The sequence below is a fragment of the Perognathus longimembris genome, chromosome 1 (genome assembly GCF_023159225.1).
Source record: "Perognathus longimembris pacificus isolate PPM17 chromosome 1, ASM2315922v1, whole genome shotgun sequence".
Taxonomy (NCBI): Eukaryota; Metazoa; Chordata; class Mammalia; order Rodentia; family Heteromyidae; genus Perognathus; species Perognathus longimembris.
Window position 1 is genome coordinate 161,548,886 of NC_063161.1, and position 9,954 is coordinate 161,558,839.

Consider the following 9,954-nt stretch of genomic DNA (forward strand, 5'->3'; position numbering starts at 1 on the left):
GATGGGAGAGGGGGCGTCGGGCTGCCCCGGGGGACGCGGGGGCGGGCGGGGGCGGGCGGGCCCAGGCCCTGCAGAGGGAGGCAACCTGGGGCTTGAAGCTCTGCGGTGCTGCGGGGGGTGCGTGGCTGTGCTCCTGGGCTGGGGGGGGGTTGATGGGTGTGGGGGCAGGGGGGAGGGCGTGGCTGTGCTTCTGGCGGGGGTGGGGGTGGGGGTGGGAGCCGCAGTCACAGATCACAAATCTCCGAGCTTTCACCCCGGGAGCTGCCCGGGCCTGGGAGACGTTTTAGGGGCAGACAAAGAAATGCTAAGTGTCCCCTGGGGCTTTTGCTTGTCCCCGAGAGGGGCCTGCAACCCCCATTCCCCACGGCCTTGTAGAGCAGGTGGGGGGGGGCAGGAGGGGCTGGCGGGAGGGTCCAAGCAGGTCGGTGGGGGCCCAGCATAGAACCCCCAGCCCTGCTCTCCCGGCCCCTCAGGCTGTCTGCTGGAATGCAGACCCAGGCCCTGGAACCAGGGGGTGGAGGGAGGAACCCCGAGGGGGAGGGGCGGGGGCCGAGGAGGAAGATGGTGCCCGGGCTCCAGTCTGCAAAGAGAGTGTGGAGTAGTGGGTGTCTGCCAGGAATACAGGGTCCTGGGGCCGGGCCTCTTGGTAGGGTGTAGGGGGGCAGAGGCTGGGAGGCAGAAGAGGGAACCCTGGGTGTGACCAGAGGGGCCTCCCCTGAGGATTGGGGGGAGGGGGGAGGGGGAGGGCTGCTAGCTTAGGGACTTGGGGCTTGGGGCGGGGGGAGCTGCTGTGGGGGTGAGGAGTGGGGCGGGAACTCCAGTCTTCACTTTCCAGCTGAGGAGCCAGGGCCACCGAGCCAACCCCTCACGTCCCCCCTCCCCCGGGGGCTGGGGGCGAGGAGAGGGGGCGGGGCCGTGGGTGGGGGGGGAGGACGTGGGCCAGGCTCTTCGGCCGGCACCTGGCTTGCCCACCTGGGGTGTAATGAGGGTCACCGCGGGACAGGAAGGTTCCCGAAGGTAAAGACAGCCATGGCGAGGAGGAACATGCATCCGTCAAATGGGCACTGTGGTGCCCTTGGGCCCCCGTGACCAGGGGTGGCCGGGGGACTGGGGACCCCGGAGCCCTCTCCTCTCCCTTGCCTTGACCAGGTTGGTTCCTGAGGCCCAACCCCCCTGCACCCACACAAAGCCGGAGGAGGCCCCCTGCACCCACCCGGCGGCTGGTTTGATAAATCGGCGGGTTTCTCCAAGTCCCCGCCCGCAGCGCTAAACCCCAGGGGCCATCGCGATCAATTCTTTAAGCCCATAATTGTTCAAATTACTTGAGCAACATAAAACATTAATTTTAAGAAATTTAATGGAAAAAAAGCTCTTTAAACCCACGAGGAGATAAATGGCGCCCGGTGTGGCCGCCTTTTCTCCATACCTTGATGACATTGAAGAATCTGGAAGTTATTTACATTTTCGTCCTCCGCGGAGGGTGTTGACAAGCTTTTGGCTGCGGCAGGGTGCGGGGGGGGGCGCCCCCTCCCCTCTAATTAATGGGGGGGGCAGCGGCTTCATCAGCGGAACTTTCATCCGTCTGCCCGGGCGACCCGGTGATGGCTTCCCACCCCGAAGGCCCGGGCTGCTGCGGCTCATTTTTAATCACAAAACCAGTCCGCCCTGAGCAGCAGAGACACTGTGGGCACTGGGAAGCAGGAGGGAGATGGGGTGGAGTCTGAGCCCCTGGCAGGTGCGCGGGCAGGAGCAGGGTCACACCCCCCCCCCCCCGTTGGTGTCACACAGCCAGCCCTCGTGCCCTCAGTTTACCCTCTCCTGCCCCTGCCAATCATCTTGGTGAGCTGGCCTCAGCCAGGTGGCCGCCTATGTGTGCAGGCCCGCGGCTGGACAGGGTCCTGGGAGCTTGGGGAAGGCTTGCGGGTGGGGGGGAGGGAGGGAGGGAGGGAACACCAGCCTGGGGTCAATGCTTTCCCATCCGCTCAGTTCACCAGCTGCACTGTGTGTCTGTGGCGAGTCCGTCAGCCTCTCTGAGCCTCCGGGAGCAGGGGGAGAAGCAGGCTGAGGTGCGGCTCCGGAAGGGGGCAGGAAGTGCTTGCACACTCACACGAAGGTGAGCGAGGAGGGAGCGAGCTGGCTGGGAGCTGGTGACTCGCGCCTGGAATCCTGGGCTACCGAGGGGGCTGGGGTCTGAGGATCGCAGTGAGGAGCAGCTCAAGAGGCAGGGTGACGACTAGGAAATGGGCGAAGGAGCTAAAGGAGACCTCACAGGAGAAGAGATAAACATGGTGAAGAAACATAGGAGGAAATGCTCAACATCCCTGGCAGTAAAGGAAATGCAAATAAAAACAACCCTGAGATACCACCTCACCCCAGTCAGAATGGCCTACACTCTGAACTCAGGCAACAACAAATGCTGGAGGGGGGGGCGGGGAAAGAGGAACCCTTCTCCACTGTTGGAGGGAGTGCAAATTAGTACAACCACTTGGAGAACAGTATGGAGGTTCCTCAAAAAGCTCAATATAAACCTACCCTATGACCCGGCCATACCACTCTAGGCATCTATCTGAACAGCAGGTCCCAAGATATCAAAAAGACATTTGTACTTCCATGTTTCGTGCTGCACAATTCACAATAACCAAAATATGGAAACAACCCAGATGCCCCTCCACAGACGAATGGATCCAAAAAATATGGGTACCTATACACAATGGAATACTACATAGCGATTAGGAATGGTGAAATATTGTTATTCGCAGGGAAATGGTCAGAACTCGAACAAATAATGTTGAGGGAGACAAGCCTAGAACACAGAAAACAAAGGGGCATGATCTCCCTGATATATGACTGTTAAGATGGGGTGACGGGGAGACAGTAGAGACCAGGTCTGTGAAACCAAAAATTGCTTGTCAAATGGTATTTACCACATGTGTGGGGCAGCGACCCAACATTAAGTAACTAAAACCAAACAACTACTAAACATAAAAAGTCTAAAATAGATCTCTCAGTGGATCACAATAGCTCAACAGCTATGTATATATGCTCATATAAGACAAGGATAAGCAAACTCTATTGTTGACGTTATATTTAAAGTTCTTGATGAATTTCCTTTGGCGTATGCCACGTGGCTACGGTATATGATTTTGGTACACTGGGTATTGTATATATGGCTACCTGACCTAGGGAAGGGAAAGAAAAACAAAGGTGTAAGATATCACAAGAAATGTACTCACTGCCCTACTATGTAACTGTACCCCTTGTGCACAACACCTTGTCAAAAAAAAAAGAAATAAAGTAAAAAGAGGTAGGGTGCCAAACCCTGACAGAACAAAAAAGCTCAAGCCAGCACCCTGAGTTCAGGTCCCCCCCCCCCATGTATGCACGCACGCACAGGTGCACCGTGCACTCCCCTGCAGCCTCTGGGCCTGCGGAGGAGAGAAGCCGGGGCACAGGGCTGGCGGCAGCCAGGACTCCAGGTTGTTTGGATGAGGGGGGACCCCCTCCCCCCGTGGCCACCGGAGGGGGAGGGAGCTGCTGGTGGAAGGTGGCAGAACTGCCCAGTCTCCCTTTAAAGTGCTTGGTTTTGTTATACAAATTTAACCTTCCTACAAAAGGGGCTCAACTCACTCCCCACCCAGGGTGGAGCTGAGATCTGAGGATCCCGGGAGGGTGAAGCCAGCCCCCGCTGGAAAGCCCGGGGAGACTCCGACAAACCCCCCAAAAAGCAGAAGTGGAGCTGTGGCTCAAGTGGGAGAGCATTAGCCTTAAGTATACATGCTTAAGTGGCCAGGCTCTGAGTTGAAGCCCCAGGACACACACACACACACACACACACACACACACACACCCCAGACCCCCATCCCTGGGCTGGCCTACCCTGGCTGGAAGCCTTGTTTGACCTCTAAAAGGTCATAGGTCAGGGCCTGTGATGTTCCCAGTGACACAGTGACATAAGACCTCTTCACCGGCACCTCCTCTTCCTTTGCTAGGCGAACAATGCCCCAGCACCGAGGGGAGGGGCGGGGGCAGTGTCCCTCACCCACCCCGGGAGGAGGGCTGAGCAGGCAGCTGGGGGGGGGAGCAACCCAGCTACACCAGCCCACCCCCCACCAAACTGCCCTCTGCCAGGCCTGGCCGTCCACAGCCTCTCCAGGTGGAGGCAGCAGGTGGGCAGCCTCTGGGGTGTGGTGGGGTCCCCCTCCCCACCATCCTGTCGTGGGGCAGTGCCCAGGGGGAGCTGGGGCTGGGGGGGGGACTCCCAGGGGCTCCCCAGGCTGGCTGCCCCACCCACTTGGGAATGCTTTGTTCTGAGCTCCCGTTAGTGCTGGGAGGGACAAGGTTTAAATTTTAATTAGCAGCTTTCTCTTATGCAAACGCTCCTCATTAAGCTAAGTGTCCCATTCGTTAACGTGGAGCCGGTGGGGGTGGCGCCGCTGTCAGGCCGGAGCCCGCTGGAAATGGATGGCTGCCCGGAGTTTCGTTCCGGTCCCCGGCAGGGCCACGCCAGGCCTTGGCTGTGGGGGTGTTGGGGGGGTGACGCTGTACCCCTTCGGCCTTCGGGAGGCGTGGACACTGGGGCTCACGGGAAGAGCTGGGCCGCACTGGCCGGGCTGTCAGAGAGGTGCGATTTTAGGGGGCCTGACATCACAGGCCCACCTGGGGACTCCGGCCAGAGACTTCCCGCTCCCTCCACCCGTTCTCCCCCCCCCCCCAGCAGGGAGGGCTGCCTGGCCAGGGCTGGCCGCCACAACCACGGCTTGACTTTTGTTACACAGGCATTGTGGGCTCATTGGGAGAATCTGGGAGATGGGGGGCTCCTCTGCCCCTCCCCATGCTTTGATTCCTCATGCCCCTGCCTGGCTCAGGGCGGGGCTGGAGGGCAGCCCAGACTCTGGGGGTCACTTGAGAAGTTCTGCTAGGAAACCTGCCCCTTCCCACCCCCCCCCCTGTTCCTGGGGCTGTCAGTGACCCCAGGAGACCAGGTTCAAGCTGGGGCACCTGGTCACCCGAGGCCCGGGAGGCTGGCACCTGACTCCCTCTAAAGAGACAATCCTCAGGCGGGGGCTTTCCTCCTGTACACTTCCTCTTACTTTCTAGAACGTTCTAGAAAGGCTGCTCCTCCTCCTCCCTACAGGATTCTCATCTATCTCTAATGGGGCTTCTACCCCAGCCCCAATGGGTCCTACCTATATATTGTTTTTGTTGTTGCTTTTTTTTGGTCGTGCATGGGGCTTGAACTCAGGTCTGGGCGCTGTCCTTGAGCTCTTCCACTCAAGGTGATTCCATGGAGGTAAGAGTCTCACAGACTTTCCTGCCCAGGCTGGCTCTTACCTACTGAGTAGCAAGGATACAGGGTGAGCTACCAGGCCCGCCGGTTCCTTCCTGTTAGCTAAGGTCCCTATAGTTTCTCAAACTGTAGTCAGGGGCCTCCTTGTGAAGCATGTGGTAAGCTTGGGAGTCACCTGGAGAGTTAGAAGTAGAGACCAGAGCCAAGACCCCACAGGGGGACCCCGGGTCCCGGGCAGCCGCGGGGGAGGGGTCTGGAGCTCAGGAGAGTCTGAAGGACGGCTGGACGCAGAGGGACGGCTGGATGCAGGGCCTGGCACCGTTGCTGATGGATTCATTTCTGTGTGGCTGTGGATCAACCTGGGAAGAGCCCTCCCTCCCGTGCCCAGAATGGAGGACCAGGGCGAGGGGCTCTGCTTGCCTCCCCGTCGTTGTCCCATTTCTCTAAACCGAAGGTTGCGGGGAGGGCTGTTCTCCAGGGAATCTGCTAACAGGAGGGGTGGCGGGGCGGGAGCCCGAGCCCAGTGTGGGCTCTGGGGTGTGCGTGTTCGGAAGGAAGGTCTGCTGGTGCGAGGTGGCGCCCGGTGTCTGAGCTCCTGCTTCCTGGCACGGCTCTGTGTCTTGGGGCGCAGCCTTGGGAATGCTCCCACCGCGCGCTTAACCTTGTGGGCCGGCCCGCAGCTCAGTCCTCACGAGTGGGTCCCTAAAGGACCACAGAGGTCAAGGAGTCTTCACCTGTCACCTGGTGGGAGTGTCTTCCTAGGTGGGGCGGTGGGGCGTGTCTTCCCAGGTGGGGTGGTGGGCGTGTCCTCTTAGGTGGGGCGGTGGGCGTGTCTTCCTAGGTGGGGCGGTGGGCGTGTCTTCCTAGGTGGGGTGGTGGGCGTGTCTTCCTAGGTGGGGCGGTGGGCGTGTCTTCCTAGGTGGGGTGGTGGGTGTGTCTTCCTAGGTGGGGCGGTGGGCGTGTCTTCCTAGGTGGGGTGGTGGGCGTGTCCTCTTAGGTGGGGTGGTGGGTGTGTCTTCCTAGGTGGGGCGGTGGGCGTGTCTTCCTAGGTGGGGTGGTGGGCGTGTCCTCTTAGGTGGGGTGGTGGGCGTGTCCTCTTAGGTGGGGCGGTGGGTGTGTCTTCCTAGGTGGGGTGGTGGGCGTGTCCTCTTAGGTGGGGTGGTGGGCGTGTCCTCTTAGGTGGGGTGGTGGGCGTGTCCTCTTAGGTGGGGTGGTGGGCGTGTCCTCTTAGGTGGGGCGGTGGGTGTGTCTTCCTAGGTGGGGCGGTGGGCGTGTCTTCCTAGGTGGGGCGGTGGGCGTGTCTTCCTAGGTGGGGTGGTGGGCGTGTCCTCTTAGGTGGGGTGGTGGGCGTGTCCTCCTAGGTGGGGTGGTGGGCGTGTCCTCCTAGGTGGGGTGGTGGGCGTGTCCTCCTAGGTGGGGTGGTGGGCGTGTCTTCCTAGGTGGGGTGGTGGGCGTGTCCTTCTAGGTGGGGTGGTGGGCGTGTCTTCCTAGGTGGGGTGGTGGGCGTGTCTTCCTAGGTGGGGCGGTGGGCGTGTCTTCCTAGGTGGGGTGGTGGGCGTGTCTTCCTAGGTGGGGCGGTGGGCGTGTCTTCCTAGGTGGGGTGGTGGGCGTGTCTTCCTAGGTGGGGTGGTGGGCGTGTCTTCCTAGGTGGGGCGGTGGGCGTGTCTTCCTAGGTGGGGTGGTGGGCGTGTCTTCCTAGGTGGGGTGGTGGGCGTGTCCTCCTAGGTGGGGTGGTGGGCATGTCTTCCTAGGTGGGGTGGTGGGCGTGTCTCCTCGGGTCACGGGGCGGTGGGCGTGTCCTCTTAGGTGGGGTGGTGGGCGTGTCTTCCTAGGTGGGGTGGTGGGCGTGTCCTCCTTTTTTTCCCCACAGGAAAACTTAAAATATTTTATTGTGATTCTCTAGGTAATCTGAGAATTGCTACATCTTTGGTATCTATAATTGTAATACTTTTGGGTAGGTACTTTTGTAGAGGCACTTATGGGATCAGAAAATACAAAATGATTAGTTGTAGCACCTTTTAATATAAATAGAAATGCACTGCTGCGGAGGTAAAAGAAAAAGTCTTAGAACTTTGTTTGGGAATCTATAAATAAGTTGGTTCTTTCCCATCAGTTCTGCATAATCTCCTCTAACTGCATTGTCTTATTGGTGATATGCTTTAACTTCTTGGCCAGAAAGAATCCATAGCAAAATTCAGATTTAGAGTCCCAAAGTAAACTGGATCTTAATCAATTTGAACTTTAAAATATGATATGTTTACAAAAAGTTGCTTTAATAAGCAACTATTAAAATTCCATTACATTTTTGTAAGCTTGCAATAACAACCTTTGTTTAAAAAAATACAGTAGTAAAGGTTGAGGTATAAATGTTCACAAAATATACTTTGTCTTGTTACACTAAAAATGTTCATCTTGTATATGTAGGAATCTCTAATGGCCAATTCCGTTTTCACTTTCTCTGCCTTTGCAGTAATTTTTAGGGTCAGGATGCTGATTGTAAACTTCAAGTCTTCCTTTACATTTCATAGTCATTTTCTTCCTGTTGGGCAGTAGGGATAAACTACAGTTATTCCGTAGAGGTGAGATAGTTGCTCTGGAAGATACTCGTCCGTGAATTCACCACTGTGTTTATTCACTGATATCACACCATCCCTCCTCCAATCTGCGTGGTGAAAGTGATCTGCGTAGCTGATGATGCTGAAGGGGTAGTTGAGGTTGTTTTGGATCACACGCCACCCAGTGCCTTCGGTTTCTTGGTTCCTGCATCTGCCCAGCAGAGGAGTTTGGAGAAGGGGTCAAAGGTTAACCCATTGGGTAATCCAATGTCTTTATTGACCAGGCTTCTTCGGTTTTCCAATGTCTTTATTGACCAGGATTCTTCGGTTTTCTTCATCTGAAGGAGATGTTTCAATTTTAGGAGCTTCTCCGTTCCACTCTGTCCAGTACCAGTTTCCTCTGCTTGGATCCACGGTGATGGCGCGGGGGTTCACCAGATCCGTGTGGAAGAGGACCTTGCGCTCAGAGCCATCCAGCCGGGCCCTCTCCAGCTTATCCAGGCCACGGTCCGTCCAGTACATTGTTCTACGGAAGTGATCAATGGCACGTCCTTCAGGGCTAATCAGACCTGAATTAATGATCGTCTCGGGCTCTGCTCCCGGTTCTAAGCTCACACGGCTGATGGTCCGTCCAGCATAGTGCTCCAGCAGGCTTTCCCTCCAGCGCTCACACCCTGGCCGAGGCCTCTGGGTGGGCTCTGGTGGTGGGCCACAGTGAGGTGGGGTGGAGCCAGGGGGAGTCTGGGTGCCAGGGACTTCGTGGCCATCAAGGTCCACACACCAGCAGAAGCCAGTGCTGCCGTGGCACTGCAGGGGCAGGAAGTTGCCCTGGTCATGGCACTGGGGGATGTGGAGCCGAGCACCAGGGCAGGCAGGCTGTGCTTGTGCAGGGCGCGGCTGCTGTTCACAGGGCTTCAGGCCTGAGGTAGAGGCAGGTGAGCACTGGAATCCATCTCCGGGGTACCCAGGTTGGGTGGGCGTGTCCTCTTAGGTGGGGTGGTGGGCGTGTCTCCTCGGGTTGCGCGGTGGTGGGCGTATCCTCTTAGGTGGGGTGGTGGGCGTGTCCTCTTAGGTGAGGTGGTGGGCGTGTCCTCTTAGGTGGGGTGGTGGGCGTGTCTTCCTAGGTGGGGTGGTGGGCGTGTCTCCTCGGGTTGCGCGGTGGTGGGCGTATCCTCTTAGGTGGGGTGGTGGGCGTGTCTTCTCAGGTCACGCGGTGGTGGGCGTGTCTTCCTAGGTGGGGTGGTGGGCGTGTCTTCCTGGGTGGGATGGTGGGCGTGTCTTCCTAGGTGGGGCGGTGGGCGTGTCCTCTTAGGTGGGGTGCTGGGCGTGTCTTCTTAGGTGGGGCGGTGGGCATGTCTTCCTGGGTGGGATGGTGGGCGTGTCTTCCTGGGTGGGATGGTGGGCGTGTCTTCCTAGGTGGGGCGGTGGGCGTGTCTTCTTGGGTGGGGCGGTGGGCGTGTCCTCTTAGGTGGGGCGGTGGGCGTGTCTCCTCGGGTCACGGGGCGGTGGGCGTGTCTCCTCGGGTCACGGGGCGGTGGGCGTGTCTCCGCGGGTCACGGGGCGGTGGGCGTGTCTCCGCGGGTCACGGGGCGGTGGGCGTGTCTCCGCGGGTCACGGGGGCGGTGGGCGTGTCTCCGCGGGTCACGGGGCGGTGGGCGTGTCTCCGCGGGTCACGGGGCGGTGGGCGTGTCTCCTCGGGTCACGGGGCGGTGGGCGTGTCTCCGCGGGTCACGGGGCGGTGGGCGTGTCTCCGCGGGTCACGGGGCGGTGGGCGTGTCTCCGCGGGTCACGGGGCGGTGGGCGTGTCTCCGCGGGTCTCCCTGCACCGGCTGCCCCCCCCCCCCCCCCCCGCGGGGTCCCTGTGGACGGAGGAGCAGCTGCACCACGCGGTCCCCTGCGCGGGTTCCAGGGCCTGTTTTGGAGGTGCAAGCGCGGGGTGCGGCTGGGCTTCGGGGGCGAGGGGCTCCGGGTGGAGGAGGAATCAGAAGAGCGGGAAGGCGTCAGCGGAGCCCCCGCCTCGCGGGCCTTCTTCAGGAGCTCCCGGTGCCCGTAGTCCAGGGCCCAATGCATGCGCCCCCCCCCAGGCCCCCGGGGCTGAGCGCAGATCTGCGG

At 59.5% G+C, this 9,954-nt stretch overlaps 1 pseudogene; it reads right to left on the reverse strand.

Moving 5' to 3' along the window:
- Positions 1 to 7,692: 7,692 nt before the first annotated feature.
- LOC125356445 lies at positions 7,693 to 8,473 on the reverse strand (annotated as a pseudogene).
- Between the last annotated feature and the right edge of the window lie 1,481 nt (positions 8,474 to 9,954).